The sequence below is a fragment of the Clytia hemisphaerica genome, unplaced genomic scaffold (genome assembly GCF_902728285.1).
Source record: "Clytia hemisphaerica strain Z4C2 unplaced genomic scaffold, Clytia hemisphaerica genome assembly, whole genome shotgun sequence".
NCBI classification, from domain to species: Eukaryota; Metazoa; Cnidaria; class Hydrozoa; order Leptothecata; family Clytiidae; genus Clytia; species Clytia hemisphaerica.
The window spans coordinates 1172859-1194541 of NW_027104175.1; the positions used below are offsets into that span (position 1 = coordinate 1172859).

Here is a 21683-nt window from a genome sequence, read left to right on the forward strand (position 1 = left end):
CAAAAAGACTAAAGCAATTGAGACTGGAATCCCATCCAAAACTCAAAAGCCTGAATCCTAAAACAGAATTCGAACATTTTGGAGAAAAGGTTACATTGCCTTCAACTTTTTCTATGAGGAACTCGAATCCGTTTGAGGAGGTCAGCAGCCTAACCAAAGTAGGGAAGTTTTAAAAGAATGCCTTTTTGTTGCTGTTTATTGTTCAACATCTGCGCATGCACAGTAGCAGTGTCTTAATTGCCCGCATTGTTCAAAACTTTTACTGTCCAATAAGATTCAGGCGTAGGAGGGCTATCATATCCGGGGAATGTTTTTTCTATGTTATACAGACCCAAGTTAATTGCAGGTTCAAAATTTAAAATCTGGTTAGACGTTCTCCAATAATGGCCAAATAAACATTTACTGTAGAATGTATGACATTGATTGTGTGTGTCTACACAATTGCAACACTATTTCTGTTCTTCCATCGTCGAAACCATCTCATAAAATTTTCATTCATGAAAATGTAAACAATAGAGTCACTTATGCCATCTAAACAAAGCCAAAAGAAGTGATACCGATATTTTGAAGTTTTCACGATAGTTCGAAACATGTGTGGCATTGTTCCGAAGATGAAAAATGAAGCGCATATGATGAAAGGTGTGAAAATTTTAGCTTTCCGATTTCTATACAATGAGTCCCTCGTAGTTTGTGTTGCGTGGCGATATTTGATATAAATGTATATGTATACAGATATAAAGACGACATTTGTTGATAAAATACCTACTCTAGCGTTCCAATTGGACACGATGTTTCCAGTTAAGGTTTCAGTTTGATTAAGAGCTAAAGAAACGATGAAAAATAAAACAAAAGCTATCCATGATGCAACAACCATGTGAGTTCGTTTGAGGAAAACCCAAGATGACTCATAACGTAAATGCAACCAAATGGCAAAGAATCTTTGTAATGTCAATAATATCATTGAACTGTACATTGGGATGAAGAATGCAGCTGTCATTCCGTAAAAGTATTTTTCATAATTAGGATGCTCGATTTCGATTACAATGCGAATTGTTTGATACACACTCAATAATATTAAAGAAATCGACAAGCTGATAAGTTCAATGTTTTCTGTGAGGTTGAGATTTGTTTTGATCAAAACACAAATTCCAAAAGAATGCAGAGAGATGACAAGAAATGCTAAACAAATGCACGTTATATCAATCCAATCCCAGTGAGCCATTGATTGAGTATACTTTAATAGCAATATTAGACTTGAACGTTATTTGCCGAGACCCTGCGTCAACTGAATCTTGCTTTAAACATAAATTATTACAGAGACTATCCAAATCGGAAGTTTCATCTCATTTTATGATATGCGTAACTTGGAAAAAGAAGTTAAAAAAAGAATTGGTCAAAAATTAGCCTCAAATTAAGTAGAACTTCATTCTATTGGAGAGAACTCAAGAAAGCTATTAAATACTCTATTATGAAAAAAATTAATGAATAAAACTATTATAAATCAAACCTGTCCTTTTGGTCAAAACTTACCATAAAAAGTACAACGGTTGAACCGGTAATTAACTTGGGTCTGTATATAATAGAAGAATCTCTATTGGAGAGAACTCAAGAAAGCTATTAAATACTCTACGAAAAAAATAATGAATAAAACTATTATAAAGTAGGAGAGATACCAGTAGGGTAGCTAAATAAATTAGGTGTGCGAACGCCTAGTTCTAGTAGAGTCAGGGAAGAAAGAGAATAATTGTACTACCAACTACCAACACCATTTTCCATCTTTGAATAGTAATATGATTGGGACATGCGGGATGAAGTTTCAATACAATAGTCTGTTACGGGTTACTAGTAATTTCATCAGAGAAAGCTAGAATGTGATGCTCACACAATTGTCGGTGTAAAACTGCCAATACATCAAACGTTGTTAAGGCCGATGTAAATGATTTCAACATTTCATCCAACATTTTTTCAGAAGCTTCATTAAGACGTTGTTAAATCAAAATTGTCATTTTCAAAATTTCTAAATTTTCAGTTTGGACTTTGCAACATCGAAAATCTTGAAATATTTTATAAAAATCATAAATTTTACATGCATCGGGTCGTAAATGTAATGGAAAACACAAATATGTTCATAGTTTCTCCCATTGAGTTTCAAGCCCGAAGGGCTAGAGGTCAATCTCTAACCTTTCTCAGGCAAGAAAAATTGAAGCCTTAAAATATGCGCCGTATTTTTGATGACGGATTGAATCTAGCAATTCCTTTGTTTTCGAGTGATATATTTTTCGAAATTAAGCGGTAAATTTTAGTTTCAATCTGTCATTTGTGTAAAAACCAGGCGGGTCGCTCAAGGCCGCGCAACTTTGGTAGGATTTGTTGGCTTCAAATCCTACCAAAGAGATTGACCTAAAAATAGAAACACAGAGGTCAAAAACCGGCTTTTTTGGGTGCTTCCGTTAAAAAATATGACGTCATCTTGACTTACGCATATCAAGAATAGCTAAAATTGCGAACCTCCGTTTTGGGGGCCCTTAGAAAAAGCTACCTATCTTTAAGCGATTGAAAAATACTGTTGAAATTGAAAATTTTGAAAAAGAACTTCCGCGAAATAAAGTAGAGATGTTAAAGTTTTTCATGCAGCAAACATTTTTGTAAAACGTCTTTTCCTCTAGATTTGAGAGGAGTTTTAAATTTGATCAACGTTTTGTACATAGAAATGGCAACTATTGCTTTAACGGGAAATATTTCCCGAACGGGAAGATGAAAAACTTCCCGAAATGGATAGAGTTTCCGAATCAGGAAGTTAACCAGTTTCCCGATCGGGAATGTGAACTCTGCGCACTCAGGGAATGGTCGTGGAAGGTAAATAACTGATGCCTATTGTAAAAAAGGGTAAATAAATACCTTTTACCGGGTAGTTAAGAAATCCACCGGGTAATCGCTTCTTAATTCTACTTTCCCCATTCCCAATTAAAAACTTCCCTATTTTGAAACTTCTTCTCGATCGGGAAACAAAAATCTGCTTTGTTTACAAAAATTCAACTTCCCGTTCGGGAACAATGAAAAGTTCTTGACCATAACGGGAAACTGAAAAGTGATGAAATTTTCAATCTGTAAACAGTTTCCTTTTTGGGTTATTTTCACCTTCCCGTTCGGGAAATATTTCCCGTTAAGGCAATAGTTGCCATTTCTATCAGTGGCGTTGTGGCCGACGGGTCATGGCCCCCCCAGCGGAGCTTTTTTGAAGGGGCGCCGAAGAACAAGGGGCGCCAAAAGAGATTTTTTTAAACGCCCCAATCTTAAAAATCATACTTTATGCGCCTTAAATTGCGCCCAGGACCAATTTTACTGAGATAATTTTAAAATACTTGCAATTTTTTTCGCTCGCTTCGCTCGCAATACAGTTAATTCGTAACTTCTTTGCAATCTAGCAAATTTACAACTTTTTTTGTGTATAATATAGCATTACCATTATTAAATGAAAATCTAACTACGCCGCTGGACCAATATCCTGACAACAATATTGAAATCATAAAACATCAGTTTTTTCGCTCGCTTCGCTCGCATAACACATTGTTTCTTTCAGTTTGTTTTCACTCTAGCAAGTGTCAAATTTGTCTATTTCTATTTTTATTTAGTGATTTCGAGTGATTTAGGGTATCTTGGCAGTTGAATTTAAAAATTTTTCTAGTCGGCCCCTCGTGCCCGTGTATCCCAGGCTTTATTAGTTAAAGCATAAAAAAGCTGATGATGCGCAGGGAACGAGGTTGGACACCACTTTGGAAAATTGGAGGGCGGGGCGCAATTTTAAAAAAATTTTGGCCTTTGGCCCCTCCAGAAAAATTTTCCCACAACGCCACTGATTTCTATGTAGTGATTCCGACAGGTCTTGTCACTGATAAAAGTACTGTTTTACCATTCAAACAAGATCATTGATTTGTTAATTTCGCATAGCGAAAGTATTACGATAGGCTTTCGTGGCGGCGGCAGCGGCGGTGCGGAAGAAAAATTAGAAAACTAAAGTAGTTGAAACTTCTACAACATTCTCGAAAATTCTGAAATATGGACTCACTCGCTAAGATAAAATTTAATGATTCCGGTCTGCAAGTGTTTGGTAGGCGTGAACATTGCTCTCTTTTTTTTTTAATGGCGGATTTCAGCATGCTGTCAGACTTGCTCTGCTTTTTTGTATTTTTGTCATGTTTTTAGTGTTTTTAGAGTACTTAAAGAGGATTATATTTCTTTTAGCATAGTATTTTATGTTTGTGTAGTTAGTAAATGCACCAATAAAGTGATATTAATCTTACAATTAAAGAACTGTCCTTGAAAATCACTACACACAACAACACAGACAACAGACAAGTATGATCTTCATTTTTACAGGTAAGGTAAATATATTTCTCAACGTATAGCACAAGTTATATACATGATAAAAACTACTTTGCTGTATAATATATATAGGATAAAAATATAAAAAACTATAGCTTCACGTTTGAAGGCAGGCCAATGAGAGGAGCGTTAAGTTTCATGACCACCTTGCTGGCTAATATGGAATGTTTTATTAACAAAAGAAAAGGCAGTGTAGTTCCTAAAAGAACTAAGGGGGGGGGAGGTGATCCATTCTGTACTTAATTGTTTTAAAATGAGAGTCTCAAGGTTTGTCGAGTTCCCATTACATATACTTCTTTGAAACGACTGAAATAAATAACAATAGATACTTCCCGGGGGGGTACTACCCTTGTCGACCGACGGGGGTGCTCCGCTGACGTTCGAAAAATGGACTCTACGTGGGACTCGAAATTTGCGAAAAAAGTGACCCTGAATGGGACTGAAATTCCAAAATTTTCTCAAATTTTCTACTTTTTCCCCAAATTTTCCAAAAATAGGCACCCTACGGGGGACTGATTTTTCTATTTTGGTGTTTTTGCGACCCTACCTGGGACTCGTGGAGGTCAAAAAAGGTACCCTAACCAGCGGAGCATCCCCGTAACCCATCTTGCCCTAGTACCCCCCCCCCCCGGGAGATACTTACCAATACTTACTATGAATTGTTCGAAGTGAAAAGATTTCAGAGAAGTCAGTGCTTGGTCTAGGGAAAAGAAAATAATGTTTAGGCCATCTTGTCAATTATGTATGATTTTACATGATCTCTAAAGGTGTCTTTAGAGACATCTTTGATGTCAACTTTTATATAGGGAATTATTAAATTCCAATGTTTTCAGGGGGGGTCGGTAGTAAAATCTTAGACATATATGAGTAGTAAAAGGATTTTTACGAATTTTTACATACCACCACCCAGACTCTTGGAAGAGGTATTTTACTACCCTGGTAGTAAAAGCTTTTGGGACAATTTGTCATGGAGACCACCTATTTTTTGGTTGCTTTTCGGACTGATTTTGCAAAAAAAGCTAAAAAATGATTATTTCTGTGACACATTTTTCACGTAGTGCAAAAATTAATGTTTTTCCCTTAGAATTAAAGTCTTTTTATATTGACAAAAAATTTCGAGAATTTTTTGTTTGCTGCAAACAACTTTCCAACAGAAAATTTTTTCAAATTATAAAAATTTTCAGATTTTTTCAGAAAAGTTAAATTAAAAGAATTACAAAAAATAGCTAAAATTTGCTAATTTTACCAGTTTTAACTACCCAGGTAGTAAAATTTTTTCAACATTTAACACATAGATACCACCCATTTTAGTATTTAACTACCCTGGGTAGTAAATTTTTTTTTTGATTTTTCGTCACACCACCACCGTAGTAAACGTCATTATGTCTGAGATTTTACTACCGACCCCCCCTGATGTTTTGCCACAGTGTTCTTAATGTTGCAACTACCATATGTAACTGTTTCGGTCATTTTAACAGCTAGTTTACGATTTTTTGAATCTCTGGTTCCAATTTCATGTTCTTCAGCAACAGGAGCACAAAATGAATCGAAAAAAGCAGGAAGTTTTTTGTTTTGATGAACAAAGATAAAGAGGCAGTTTTTTAAAATTAATAGTTTGTCAACAGGCAGGATTTTTGCTTGTAGATAAAGTGGTCTTGCTGATTCTCTAGGACCTTTGAAAAATATCATTCTCATTGCTTTGTTTTGAAGAACTTGAAGTTTTGAAAGATTTGTTAGAGGTAGGTGGCCAAAGCACTGAATACAATAATTTAAATGTGATTCAAAGAGAGAGTAATAAATTGAGAGGCGGGTTTTAAAATTTACAAAATGTCTGATTTTAGCTAAGATACCAGTAGCTCTTGATAGTTTGCTGATTAGGATAATCATATGTTTGGACCATGTAAGATGTTCATCTAAGATGATACCCAAGTATTTTACTTTCTTTTTGATGAATAATTTCTGTCCACTCATTTTGAAGACAAGCTTACAATCAATTTTTTTGTATCTTGATCTGAAAATAATTATCTCAGTTTTTCCTGCATTGAGGCTTATTTTATTTGCTCTAAGCCAATGGACTAGTCCGAAGAGATCATTTTGTACAAGGAGTTTTAAGTCTTTTAGGGAAGCTCCCCTACAAACAATGCTAGTATCATCTGCAAAATGAAAAGTTTTGGAATTGGTAATACTTTTATGGAGATCATTTATATAAACTAAAAAAAGTAGAGGACCGAGAACCGATCCTTGAGGTACTCCATGTTTACATTCTTTATATGTTGATGATTTTTGATTAATTTTAGTGCAGTGTTTTCTATTGTTTAGATAGGATGTCAACAGACGGTTTGCAGTTCCTCTAATGCCATGATTTGCAAGTTTTTCCAGAAGTATAGAATGTTCTACTGTATCAAATGCCTACAGGTAGAATTATTTGTTGATATTTGATTAAGTTGTGTTGTAAGACAGATTATCATTTACTAAGTATTTCACAGAAAAATTTATGGCAGGGGATGAGATCGGGTATTTACCTTGCATCAGTGGAGGCAAACATGCATAGCCCTCTGGCCCTCAAATGAATGACCCGTCTGGTCATTAAATACAAAGTTAAATCAAAACAAAAATGATAGAGTAGAGCTGTGTGCGGAGCTGCGTAGTTCATTTGTTTTGAAATTTTGTTGCTTTGATTGGTCAGTCATTTGATTGATGGCTATGCAAGTTTCCCTCCACTGATGCAAGTTACCCGACTTCACGGTAGGTAGGTGAGATGTGTCAGTTTCCAGACTCTCCCACTCTAGATAACTATTTCCAATCGATGACTACTGTAAGTAGTTGGTCTAATAACGACATCCCTCGTCTAAATTCCGACACCCTTCTTTAGAGAAAGGAATAATATGAAAGCTTGAATCACTGATTGAAAAAGGATTATTCCTCTCTGACCACTATATAAGCAAAGAAAAACAGTTTCAATCTTTCTATAAATTTCAGCTGATGAAAAGGGAGTCGGAATTAGAGGAGGGGAGTCGACACATTAGACCAAGTTATGGTAATCGCTAACCAACCGATTGATTGGATATCTATTGATTTCAATAATCATTGAATTGATAGGTAATCGAGACTATTCTAACTGATAATAGATTGGTTTTTCGTCGATTGGCTGTCGATTGATTGCGAACAATATCGAACAGCTTTAGAGTAAATCGATGGAAAATCCATCAATTGATAGCCAATCAAAAGCTTCCCGTAAAATCTTGATTATAATTGCCTATCGATTATCAAAAACAATCGATATCCGATTCATCAATTATTTATCGATTTGTAATCGATTGGAAAGGGATATCGATTGTATCGAATGGGAGAGTCTGGCATGTTGGATGGGCGCTTCGTGGAATAGTGGTCATTAACCTTGAATACTACACAGGCTTCAAAGGTTTCGATTCCTGCTGGCAACGGTTCACTTGGAAAGTGAATGAGCCTTCACCCGGGTCAACCCAAATGGATGTGAGTGAGGGAAACAATGACAAGATTGTTATCAAATTTGATCGACCTGCTCGGAATCAATTTTCTACTGTAAAGTCAATCAAAAAATTCTCAAAAAATTTGTAACTTCACGTCTCAATGATATGGATGCAATGCAAATAACAGCAGTAACAAAGTTTTAGCTTTTTAAAAAAGGTAAAAAACTTTTGCAGAAAGAAAATCGGTTTAAAAATTTCACTATGATTTCCACCAAATTTAGAATATTTCATGTAATTTTCCAAATTAGTGCTTTTTCAAGCTTTCAAACAGTTATTTTTCTTATCTAATTGCAATATTTTGCCAAAAATAGCCCTCATGGTCTAATCAAACTCTTTTTATATCTATTTATTTTCCAAGGCATCATCAAAATTAAATGCCTGCCACAGTTGATTGTGTTTGATTTTGTTTTATTGAGATAGCTTTATATTGTATCTGTCATCAAACAAGTCTGTCGTCCCAAAAGTATGTAGATTCTTTACCTTTCAAACAAATTCTTAGCACCAAGTTAGGCTAAAGTAAAAAGTTATACAGGAAAGATACATTAGAGGTGAACGAGGGTGAACAATCTAATATGACTAAACGTTTTTGAAATATTGAGAAACTATGAAGAAAAAAGGAAAGAAGATGAGTAAAGTGAGGATTGTTACTTTTTGCTTGTGATGACGTAAAACCCGTAAAACTATAGCACATTTCAACATTGAGGATTTCAAATCTCTGCACAAATTTCACGTACCTCTCTAAGATAAAAAGTTACTGTACAGCCCTGTGGGTAGTCTGGAGACCATACTCTGTTACAAAAATATTTCTATCCTGTTAAAATCCCAACAACTTCACTGAAATACAGAGTATGGAATTATTGACTCGATTCAAATCACTTCAAATCACAAAAGAAAAAACCGTTATTTTTTCAAAACAATTCAAAAGCTCGCGCCACTTCTTGAAACAATAGAGCTGTTTGACGTCATACTTTTGTTTATCAAATCATAACAATAAGATATTAGCCAATCAAATTCTGCGATTAATTCTTGCATCTTGTATAATTCCCCGGCTACTACTGTCTATAGGGGGGGGGTTCATGGTTGGCGGAGGAGCGGAATCGGCTCTTTTTTCGGACGGAGTGGCGGAATTTGGCGAAAATTTAGACGGAATTACGGAAATTGGGTTCTCTGACGGAGACGGAAAATTTACAATTTTAGTGCGGAAAAACGGAATTTAGCAAAATAATTTGCGGAATTTCGGAATTGGTAAAAGATATTCAAAATTTTGCGGAATTTTCGACAAAAATATTGAATTTCAAAGGAATTTTCGGTGACGGAATTTTGGTTCAATTTAAGACGGTTTGACGGAAATTGGAGAAAAAATTGGCGCAGTTGCGGAATCGGGTACCCCCTGAAACCCCCCCTCTATACTTTGATATTTTTTTGAAACCACATAGACAGAGAAGTCGGGTCTCCCAGCTACCTTGTGGGCTAAAATATTGATAATAGCAAACATGACCAAAATAGCAGAATATAGAGTTTGAGCTTTTTGATATGTTTTGGTTTAATTTGGTTTAAATTCGATTTATCTTAATGCAATGCAATAACAATGAATCATTATGCCTACATTCAAACTAATCTCATCACAACGCTAGGGTTGCTTGGCAAGCTTGTTTAAAAAACCGACTTCATTGAAATTATAAGCATGATGTCCTTCAAAAAGACTAAAGCAATTGAGACTGGAATCCCATCCAAAACTCAAAAGCCTGAATCCTAAAACAGAATTCGAACATTTTGGAGAAAAGGTTACATTGCCTTCAACTTTTTCTATGAGGAACTCGAATCCGTTTGAGGAGGTCAGCAGCCTAACCAAAGTAGGGAAGTTTTAAAAGAATGCCTTTTTGTTGCTGTTTATTGTTCAACATCTGCGCATGCACAGTAGCAGTGTCTTAATTGCCTGCATTGTTCAAAACTTTTACTGTCCAATAAGATTCAGGCGTAGGAGGGCTATCATATCTGGGGAATGTTTTTTCTATGTTATACAGACCGAAGTTAGTTGCAGGTTCAAAATTTAAAATCTGGTTAGACGTTCTCCAATAATGGCCAAATAAACATTTACTGTAGAATGTATGACATTGATTGTGTCTACACAATTGCAACACCATTTCTGTTCTTCCATCGTCGAAACCATCTCATAAAATTTTCATTCATGAAAATGTAAACAATAGAGTCACTTATGCCATCTAAACAAAGCCAAAAGAAGTGATACCGATATTTTGAAGTTTTCACGACAGTTCGAAACATGTGTGGCATTGTTCCGAAGATGAAAAATGAAGCGCATATGATGAAAGGTGTGAACATTTTAGCTTTCCGATTTCTATACAATGAGTCCCTCGTAGTTTGTGTTGCGTGGCGATATTTTATATAAATGTATATGTATACAGATATAAAGACGACATTTGTTGATAAAATACCTACTCTAGCGTTCCAATTGGACACGATGTTCCCAGTTAAGGTTTCAGTCAGATTAAGAGCTAAAGAAACGATGAAAAATAAAACAAAAGCTATCCATGATGCAACAACCATGTGAGTTCGTTTGAGGAAAACCCAAGATGACTCATAACGTAAATGCAACCAAATGGCAAAGAATCTTTGTAATGTCAATAATATCATTGAACTGTACATTGGGATGAAGAATGCAGCTGTCATTCCGTAAAAGTATTTTTCATAATTAGGATGCTCGATTTCGATTACAATGCGAATTGTTTGATATACACTCAATAATATTAAAGAAATCGACAAGCTGATAAGTTCAATGTTTTCTGTGAGGTTGAGATTTGTTTTGATCAAAACACAAATTCCAAAAGAATGCAGAGAGATGACAAGAAATGCTAAACAAATGCACGTTATATCAATCCAGTCCCAGTGAGCCATTGATTGAGTATACTTTAATAGCAATATTAGACTTGAACGTTATTTGCCGAGACCCTGCGTCAACTGAATCTTGCTTTAAACATAAATTATTACAGAGACTATACAAATCGGAAGTTTCATCTCATTTTATGATATGCGTAACTTGGAAAAAGAAGTTAAAAAAAGAATTGGTCAAAAATTAGCCTCAAATTAAGTAGAACTTCATTCTATTGGAGAGAACTCAAGAAAGCTATTAAATACTCTATGAAAAAAAATAATGAATAAAACTATTATAAATCAAACCTGTCCTTTTGGTCAAAATTTACCATAAAAAGTACAACGGTTGAACCGGTAATTACCTTGGGTCTGTATATAATAGAAGAATCTCTATTGGAGAGAACTCAAGAAAGCTATTAAATACTCTATGAAAAAAAATAATGAATAAAACTATTATAAATCAAACCTGTCCTTTTGGTCAAAATTTACCATAAAAAGTACAACGGTTGAACCGGTAATTAACTTGGGTCTGTATATAATAGAAGAATCTCTATTGGAGAGAACTCAAGAAAGCTATTAAATACTCTACGAAAAAAATAATGAATAAAACTATTATAAATAAAACCTGTCCTTTTGGTCAAAATTTCCCAGAAAAAGTACAACGTTTGAACCTGCAATTAACTTGGGTCTGTATATAATAGAAGAATCTCATCCGGATATAATAATCCTCCTACGCCTGAATCTTATTGGAAGTAAACGTTTTTGAACAATGCAGACAATCAAGACACTTCTACTGTGCATGCGCAGACGTTGAGCGATAGGCAGCAACAAAAAGACATTGTTTTAAAACTTGCAATTTTAATAAAAAAAATCTTGAATATTTCTGTATCTGTACCATTTTCAATGGTCAAAGGGACAGAAGAAATTTGAAGAACCTTCGTTCCGCTGGAAACGTAAGAACATAAAAACAAAGTGTATAAGAACATAAAGCTTTTCTTTCGTTGGTTCAAATTTAAAACCATTATTCTTAAACGTGTAGGGATTTTTCGTACTAATCCCGATGACGTTAATCTCCCGTTATTAATATTTATTTCAACGTTAAAAAAACTTATCTTTAGCAATCTTGACAAAGAGGTGCTGAGGATCAGAAAAGTATAGCCCCAAAGGGTTTTGGGGGAGTCTTTAACTTTTCTCAGGCAAGAAAAGTGAGACCGTAAGGTTTTCGCCGCATTTAGAATGACAGATTGAATCTTGCTTTTCCACTGTTTTCAATCGGCATTTTTTTCAAAATCTGGTGATAAGTTTTACTTTCCATTTGGCGTTTGTTTGAAAACCACGCGTTTTGGATAGGAATTTTAGATTTGGCTACCTCGGGGATTTGAAATCAATAAGATCAACCTAAATCTTCCAGAAAAGATAAAGCGTGACTTCTTTCATCCTGAGTGCAAGAACACACATTTACTAAAATACTTCTTCAGAGCCTTGATAGTACACACACAAGTACACTCCAAGTAATACTTAACGTCTCCTGGAATAAACAACCGTCGAAAGTGAGGTTATGGTAAATTAGACTACCAGCCTTTTCAAGCACCATCATAAAGTATCGTACGAAATACGATGGTGATTCGTCAAGGAACAAGTGATACTTTTATGGACCTACCTGGTTACGCATTTAACACATATATAATTGATATCTACTTGAGCGTGACTGTTTAAGCAATTATTCGGAACACAAAGAGTGACGATCTATTAAAATTCATATTCAAGACTTCGTGAGCAAAAAAACATCTATCTCATTAAAAAAATGAGTAATTTGGCTGAGAACATTGATGTATGCTTATCAATAGTGATTCTTATATAGATAAAGATGCGTTTTTTGAGCTGAAAAATTATTTTTTACAAAAATCTGCTTGAGCCATCTTTTACCTACTTTCATGCAAAAAAATCAGAAAAAAACAATGATCCAATATTTCACAAAGTCCAAAAAACCCTTTTTGAGCCGTTTTTTGGCCCAAATTTGCCCAAAAAATTTTTTTTACGAAAATCAGGCTCCCTCGCATTCGAGGGTTTAAAGTTATGTATCTTTGTGCAAAAAATCATAAAGAATGAAAGAGTCAAGCTCGAGAAAAGCTAATACCTAAAGAAATATCGAAGTTGGCCAGCTCTTCTATAAAAACACGCCAAGTAACCAAAATTTCATGTTAAAACACACATATTCTTCAAAAGCAAGCCCTCATGAGCAAAGAAAACATTTATCTCATAAAAAAATTGAGTAATTTGACTAAGAACATCGATGACATCAATGTATGCTTATTAATAGTTATTCTTATAGATAAACATGCGTTTTTTGAGCCAACAAATTTTTTTTGCAAAAATCTTCTTGAGCCATCTTTTACCTATGATGGTACCCTACTTTCATGCAAAAAATCGACTCTGAGTCGTCTTGTTGTTTTTTATTATTATTTTTTTCATTTATAAGTAATGACACGAACATAGAATACAAACACTAAAAGGTTTCAGCCCTCCCGCAAAAAAACCGCTAGATTATACCGCCAGGAGAGAGGAACCTTATAAAAAGAAAGACGAGAAAAAAAAAATAAAATAAGGTAAGGAAAAATTAAACAAAAAACAAACTAAATGAGCAAGCATTGTGAACAATCAAAACAACGGACTCTCGAATCGACCGGTATCTTGGATAAAGTTTACGGTCATACTTAATATATCATGATTTAGGTTGTTACTAAAATTCGAATCCCCAGAGAGAAGTATTCTGGAAAGTCTTCTTGGGTTTAATGGTAGCAAGCATATGTCAAGCTGAAGAAGGCTGTCAAACATTACATGTATATCATTGGAGAAATCAGAGCAATGCATCAGAAAATGCTGTTTAGTTTCGATAGAGTTAGTTCGACAGTTGCAAAAAGGATCAACTGTGTCTGCAAAATTGTGTTTGAATTTATGTTCCCGAAGATTACTGAAGTCGACCTTTAAACGGTTAAGTAGAACCACACCTCTATTGTTATCAAGTCTGATAACCGAATTGGCATTGGGTTTTAAGAATCTGAGTATCGCGGCTTTGAAAATAGAGATTGAAGGAAGATTTCGTATGTTCTCGTCCAGGTTATTTCACTCATTGATACAAAAAGGGAAAAAGGAAGCACGATATTGTTCGGTTTAGACAAAAGGGTGGCACAAAAGGAGGTCTAATCTAGTCTTCTACCAGCATCCTCATCTTCATCTTCATTAACCTCCTCCCCCTCTGGGGAGGAAGGATATTAAAAAGACAAGTTGGCGCAAAGCCATTAATTATCTTATAGAAGAGAATAAGTCAGCTAAGTCGCCTGTCCGCTAGACTTTCAACAGTGGCGTGGTGGCAGGGGGGGCAGCGGAGCCCTTTTTAGAAGGGGCGCCTAAAAATAAGCGACGCCAAGAAGGATTTTTCAGGCGCCCATATCGAAAGATTGACAAATGAAAAAACAAAAATGGCGCCCCTCATCACCTCAAAAAATCAAAATTTTCTGGCTCGCTTCGCTCGCACACTCCCTTTTTTGTGTTCATAATGCGCGTATAGAGAGGGGCGCCAAAAACGAAAAAATCTTTAAAAAGGGCGCCATATTTGCCTTGGCCACCCCAGAGAAATTTTCCCACCACGCTACTGTTTCAAGACCTAGAGCTCAAGATAAATTTTTTCTCTGTATGTCCCTCTGAAACATCCAGTTATCGCATGGCAAGACAGGCATTGTATTGAATTGATTCGATTTTTTCAGAGAAAGTGGAATTACCGGGACGATCGTATACTACAGGGTGTCCCTAATTAAAGTATCGAGTTTGAACATGCGATTGAGTAGAAAGTTTTATGTGTGTGTTCACAAAATTGTATTTTAAGCTCTCCCTCTTTTTTCTTTGTCATTACGATTAATTTATACGTTGTAACTACCTTTTGTAATAAGCCTGTGTGATGGAGAACGTTCTTATATTTTAGCGATAACACACACAAACTTTTCTACTCAATCGCATGTTCAAACTCGATACTTTAATTAGGGACACCCTGTACTTACATCTCCATAATCAAAATGTGGTCTTACAAAGGGTTTGTAAATAGTGAGAAGTATAGTGAGAAGTGAGTCCCTTGGGGAGGAATTCATGAAGCCGGTTGGTGAGACCAATACCTCGATTGGATTCTTTAATTTTTTCATCAAGATGACGATAACTTTTGATCAAGTATGAGACAAAGATGTTTTTGATGATCTTGAACCAAAATGGGTAAATTGTTGAATGCGTAATTACTGGGAGGATCTAGGTTTACCCTCCTTGTAAAGTAGACTTCAACGGCGCCTGTTTAGAAAGATCAGGGTTGAAGGACATCTTCCATTGATGAGCCCACTCATTTATCTTCTGCAAGTCACTGTTCAGTTCTTGAGAACAGTGAATCTGATCAAGAATCAAGGAAAATAAAGAAGAGTCATCATCAGCAAATATTTTGATCAAGGAAATTGTATCTTCGGGGAGATCGTTAATATATACCAGGAAAAAGACAGTTCCCAGAATGGAATCCTAAGGGACACATCATCACCTGCTGAAATCGGGGTCCATTTAGAGGATTGATCAGATCATTGATAGTTTTGACTTGAAGTTTGCTTGAGATGCGATCACGCAATCGTGCAAAGTTAGACAATACTAGGGTGCTTTTTCACTAACGCTAGATAGATAGGTTCTCATCAATGATCCTTTTCATAAATTTCTAAGGGTTGTAAAAAATATACAATAAAGATTCGTGCTTAACATCAGATTTTTATCGCTTCATATAATGGCTGCGTTTAGACCATGGCATTTGTAGAGGGGGCGTACGGGGGTCACAGACACCGAAATACCGACGCATATTTTTTGGATTACCGTCAACACCGACAGCAAAATTTGGTAAAATCCTTATTTTTGTCACCGCATGGCATGTTTGACACCGAAATACCGTCACTTTTTTCTTCAAACACCGACGGAAAAAAGGGTTAATACCGTCACACCGTCAAACCCGTACGCCCCCTTTGTAATTGCTTGCAGTATTCTTTTGAATTCTATTGTTCTGCGCAATTATTCCGTTTGTCGAATGCCTAATGATGCCAGCGTGTTGGCATTTCGTTGGCATTTGAAATGCCATTTTGAGCAAAGGAATCCCCTTTTCTGGCATTTCAAATCAAACAAAGGAACCAAAACAAAGAGAAAAAAATGACATTTTAGATTTTTTAAACTAGTATTTGCACGTTTTTTATTCAGTTCTTTCTATAGATTGTAAAATTTGCAAGATTTGCCATAGCCTAGCACTACGGCAAAAAGTTTCAGTCTTAATGACTGCAGTTTCTGAGAAATTCCATGCTTTTCATTGTTTGATCTGTGAAAGTTGAGCTTGAGAGAATCACCTTTTCAGTAATGACTCTAAAAAGACGATTCCTTAAATGCCATGACAGAAAATACAATGGAAAAGCTATTAAAATCGAATCCCTCATGAGCAAATGCCAAATTACAAATGCCAGTTGGTCTAAACGCAGCCAATATTAACATTCCTGATTTAACGTCGAAAATTGGTCATTAAACCTTATGTTCTCCAAGGTCGTGTTCAGACCTGAAAGTTTAAGTTTAATGTTTAAGTAGTACTTTGTTGATATGGGAATTCAACTATAATCACTTTTCTTTTGTCATCATCGATTGGCGATCTCGAGGAATCTCCTTTCCTAACTTGAAATCATGTCATCTTCTCTCTTGAGATACTTTGAAGCAAAAAAGATTTCAGGGAATCCCTCTGCAAAACACTAATTCGTGTTCGTTTAAGCCATTACTGCTAGAGATGCTCCGAGCGTCTCTAAGTCATAAATTTCACGTTCTTTTTTCTTCATTTACAAAAGGAGCATGCTTTTCACTTGCGAATTCTGATTTCGTCTATTCAGAAAACTGCAACGAAATCGTAAAAACTTTTTTTTTAAACCAGAGGGTGATTCCTTTTTAAACTTTGGTTTAACTAATGAGTAGCGTGCCGTTAGATACAAAAGGAATATAAAAGAAACATGTAGACCTAATTGCTTTAAACCTTGGTCTGAACACGACCCAAGAGAGGGGTAGAGTTCTCTTGGCTTAATGACCAATTAAACAAGATACACTGAAAATAGATTGTTTGCAATAAAATAACAGACAGAGGTGTTTTACTGAAGTTTATGTGTACAGGTGCATGAAAGATGATGGATGGAAAAGAACTGTATGCGCCAAATTACATCAAACCAGGATTGTTGGTAGTTCGTCATCCAGTAACTTTTCATCATGCGACTTCCATTGTGAAGGGATATGGCAACCTCTCTCATCACATGTGCGTGATATAGCCCAGCTGGCACACAACGTTGTTTCAATGTTCATCTAACGTTATATGGACGTTGTGAACGTTAGATGGACGTTGAAACAACGTTGTGTGCCAGGAGTCTGCTAAATCGCGTGCCACGCGTGCCAGCGTGCCATCGGTTTTTAAGCGTGCCGGCGTGCCCTGCGTGCCATGCGTGCCAACTGTCTTGGCGTGCCAGCGTGCCAGCGTGCCAACTGTCTTGGCGTGCCAACGTGCTAGCGTGCCAACGTGTCTTGGCGTGCCAACGTGCCAGCGTGCCTACGTGCCATCCAAATTTCGGCGTGCCATCCAAATTTTGGCGTGCCATCCAAATTTCGGCGTGCCATCCAAATTTTGGCGTGCCAACCAAGTTTTGGCGTGCCATCCAAGTTTTGGCGTGCCATCCAAATTTTGGCGTGCCATCCAAATTTCGGCGTGCCATCCAAATTTTGGCGTGCCAACCAAGTTTTGGCGTGCCATCCAAGTTTTGGCGTGCCATCCAAGTTTTGGCGTGCCATGCAAGTTTTGGCGTGCCATGCAAATTTTGGCGTGCCAACCAAATTTTGGCGTTCCACCCATATTCCGGCGTGCCATCCAAGTTTTGGCGTGCCAACCAAATTCCGGCGTGCCATCCAAGTTTTAGCGTGACAACCTAATTTTGCGTACTTTTTTAAATTTCCAGAGTCTTTATTTTCCATGAAACATTAATTGTTAGGCGATATTTTGAAATATACACTTACTACGGTCTCTTACACGGGTTAAAGTACGGCAAGTGAGGGGAGTAAGAAAAAGAAAAAGTCAAGAAAAATGATGACTTCTGAAAATTACTTTAGCCCTTGGACAACCATTTAACTAAGCTCCTTATTTTTGGCTACAGCTTCTGACCACTTGATTTAAAAAGGCAAAAACGGTAACCGTAAACTCATGAGCTTTTTGGCTATTTTGAAGTTTTAGGTTTTCATAAAAAAAAATTCCAGAAAAAAACTTTTTCAAAAGGTTTCAGAATGAAAAGCTTTTTCAATTCTTTAGAACAGTAGCGTAAAAGATCTGCGTATGAGAGTAGATTTTAACGACAAAACACTTACCTATTCGTGACATAAAAACATCATTACTATGTCGTTAAATCTACTCTCAGATACCTAATAGCCTGGGCGCTATAATTAATTTTTCGAAAATTTTATTACATCCAGGATATTTTTATTCCACCCCCCCCCCTCGCATATTAAGTTTTGACATCTTTTCCAACCCCCGGTAGGTACCTGAAAGTAAGCCAATGTTGCTTCATCCTTGTTTACTCTACTGTACAAGACTCCAAACTGCTCAAAACGACTGAAAATGATATAACATCTGGAGGTAGTTTAACGTTGTTTGGATCATTTAAGATAAACGCATTTTTATATAAGAATATCTTCTATAAGAATATCAGGGTGAAACTCAAAAGTCCAAAACTCTCAATATGATTATTTCTCATGTTTGTAAAATAGCCAAGTCCAAAAAAGTAAGAACATGTTAAGAATAATTCACCCTCAATTTTGGCAATTTCTTAAGAATACTTGACCGTCATCCAAAGTACACTACACGTTTTTTTATTTATAAGCATAAGGCGTATAAGCATAACAAAGCTGGGATTCTGGCTCGAATACAATGGATTTATTGTTTTAGAACAATAGAAAATTAAGCATATTAAGCATATGTCCAGCCTCAGCTTAAATTACCATATGCTCAAGAAAAAAGCATAACGCTAAGTATCTAAACATATATTATATATAAAGCCGAAAATGAGATTTTGCTTTGTCAAGAAAATGACAGGTAGACTACTGCCTTTCGCGTGGAAGAATCAAGTGTATCTTCTTTAAAACTTTTAAAGTTATATAATGCTGTTCACATAAAAATGAAAATAATAAAATAATACAGTAATAAAAGTACTACTATTTTCATATCTCTAAAACAGCTCTCTTGGAGCATTTAATGTTTTCATTGCATGACAATCTATATCCCTTTGCACCGCCAGCATCCTATTGAGCATGAAAAAAAACATCTTGTTGTAAATTGGTGTATACACCTCATATTTTGTGATAATGCCATTATTTACATAATTTAAGTGTCATTACATAAAATAACCTTGAAAATGCTTTCCCACTAATTTTGAGGGAGTCCATATTGGGGTCCACAATGGGGTCCATATTGGGGGGGGGGGTCCAAGTTGTGTCATCGTCTCCTCCAAGCTCGGTTTTCGGTAAAAATTCGGACGAGCACGCCGAAATTTGGATGGCACGCCAAAATTCGGATGGCACGCCAAAATTCGGATGGCACGCCGAAATTCGGATGGCACGCCGAAATTCGGATGGCACGCCAAAATTCGGATGGCACGCCAAAATTCGGATGGCACGCCGAAATTCGGATGGCACGCCGAAATTCGGATGGCACGCCAAAATTTGGATGACACGCCAAAATTCGGATGGCACGCCGAAATTCGGATGGCACGCCAAAATTCGGATGGCACGCCAAAATTTGGATGGCACGCCAAAATTGGGATGGCACGCCGAAGTTTTAATGGCACGCCAAATTTGGATGGCACGCTGGCACGTTGGCACGCCATGACACGTTGGCACGCTGGCACGTTGGCACGCCATGGCACGTTGGCACGCTGGCACGTTGGCACGCCAAGGCACGTTGGCACGCAGGCACGCATGGCACGTTGGCACGCTGGCACGCTGGCACGCGTGGCACGCGATTTAGCAGACTCGTGTGCCAGCTGGGAGCTTATTCAAAATGAATTTATGGAATCGCCGACTAAACGAGTTTCTTCTTCTCCTTACATAAGGAGGATTCTTAAACGTTGCTTTCTTTGAATATCCATTCAAAACATCAACATTTATCAGCAGTGAAATGGTTTGGTTTTTGCATAAAATGAAAGAACTGCCTCCACTGTTGGAGAACTGTTTATAAAAACGACTGACTTATAATTACTTTCATGTTTCAATTAAATTTTGTCAACCATGCTGTAAATTAACTCCAAATTCAAAGGGTCGTAAACGCTTTGAAACTGTTTTGGGAATCAGTAATGTTTTCCTATCAATTCTCTTTGTTTCAGCTAATCGATTTTCGCCATAAAGTCTCAGGGTGCTTTTTCACTACGCTAGATAGATAAGTGATTCTCATCAACGATCCTTCTCATAAATTTCTAAGGGTTGTAAAAAATATACAATGAAGATTCGTGCTTAACATCAGATTTTGATCGCTTCATATCAACATTCCAGATTTAACGTCGAAAATTGGTCATTAAACCTTTTGTTCCCCAAGAGAGGGGTAGAGTTCTCTTGGCTTAATGACCAATTAAACCAAAGATACACCGAAAATAGATTGTTCGCAATAAAATAGCAGACAGAGCATCAACATTTATCAGCAGTGAAATGGTTTGGCTTTTACATAAAATGAAAGAACTGCCTCCACTGTTGAAGAACTGTTTATAAAACGACTGACTTATGATTACTTTCATTTAAATTTTGTCAACCATGCTGTAATTAACTCCAAATTCAGCGAAAAAGGCAGCATAAATAAATTGGTTGCCATAAAAGTAGCAGAATGTGCAGTGGAATTCTTTTGTAAAAAATTGGTCATATGGGAAAAGTGTTTTCTTTCCCGATAGAGTTGAAGAGCAAACTTTCATCTGTATTGATTTGATACAAAAGACGAAGAATCTTGTCACAGAAAATGTTCATTAGAAGGCTGTAATTCTAAACCCCTTGATATGCGAGTTGATGATTTTTGATAAAATTTTCTTAAAATTCAAAGGGTTGTAAACACTTTGACAACTTTTTTGGGAGTCAGTAATGCTTTCCTATCAATTTTCTTTGTTTCAGCTAATCGATTTTCGCCAGACAGTCTCAGTGAAAATTACCCATAGATCTGTCTATTATTTCGATTCCATTGAAATTGAAGTAACATTACCATAATAAACAGTTTAGTAATTATTGATATACATTTGGGAATCATGTAAAAGATTTCTTTTGAAATAAACTCATTTCAATTACACTTGGAGGTTTTAGGGGAGTTCCTCAATAGTAAACATGCCTAAATTGATACAGTCTGCTAGACTATTTGCTCTTCATCTTTTATACAGGGTGTCCCTAATTAAGTTATCGAGTCGAAACACAACTATGAGTAGAAAGTTTTATGTGCGTGTTCACAAAATTGTATTTTAAGCTCTCCCTCTTTTTTCTTTGTCATTACGATTAATTTATACGTTGTAACTACCTTTTGTAATAAGCCTGTGTGATGGAGAACGTTCTTATATTGTAGCGATAACACACACAAACTTTTCTACTCAATCGCATGTTCAAACTCGATACTTTAATTAGGGACACCCTGTATAGTGATTAGATTGACACATGCGCGATAAAATTTATATACTTGGTCGTCAGAGGTCGATACTTTCTTTGAAGACTCAACTTCTGATACTCAAAGTAGTCACTTGGTTAATATCTTTTAGTCTACTATGGAGCTTCAGATGGTAATTGGCACTAATAACGGTTTTGTCTAGCTAA

General features: G+C 36.3%; 1 protein-coding gene across 1 annotated transcript in view; it reads right to left on the bottom strand.

Moving 5' to 3' along the window:
• LOC136814452 (uncharacterized) overlaps positions 1-21683 on the bottom strand; it is a 792139-nt gene that overhangs the window by 52385 nt on the left and 718071 nt on the right. The window lies entirely within an intron of this gene.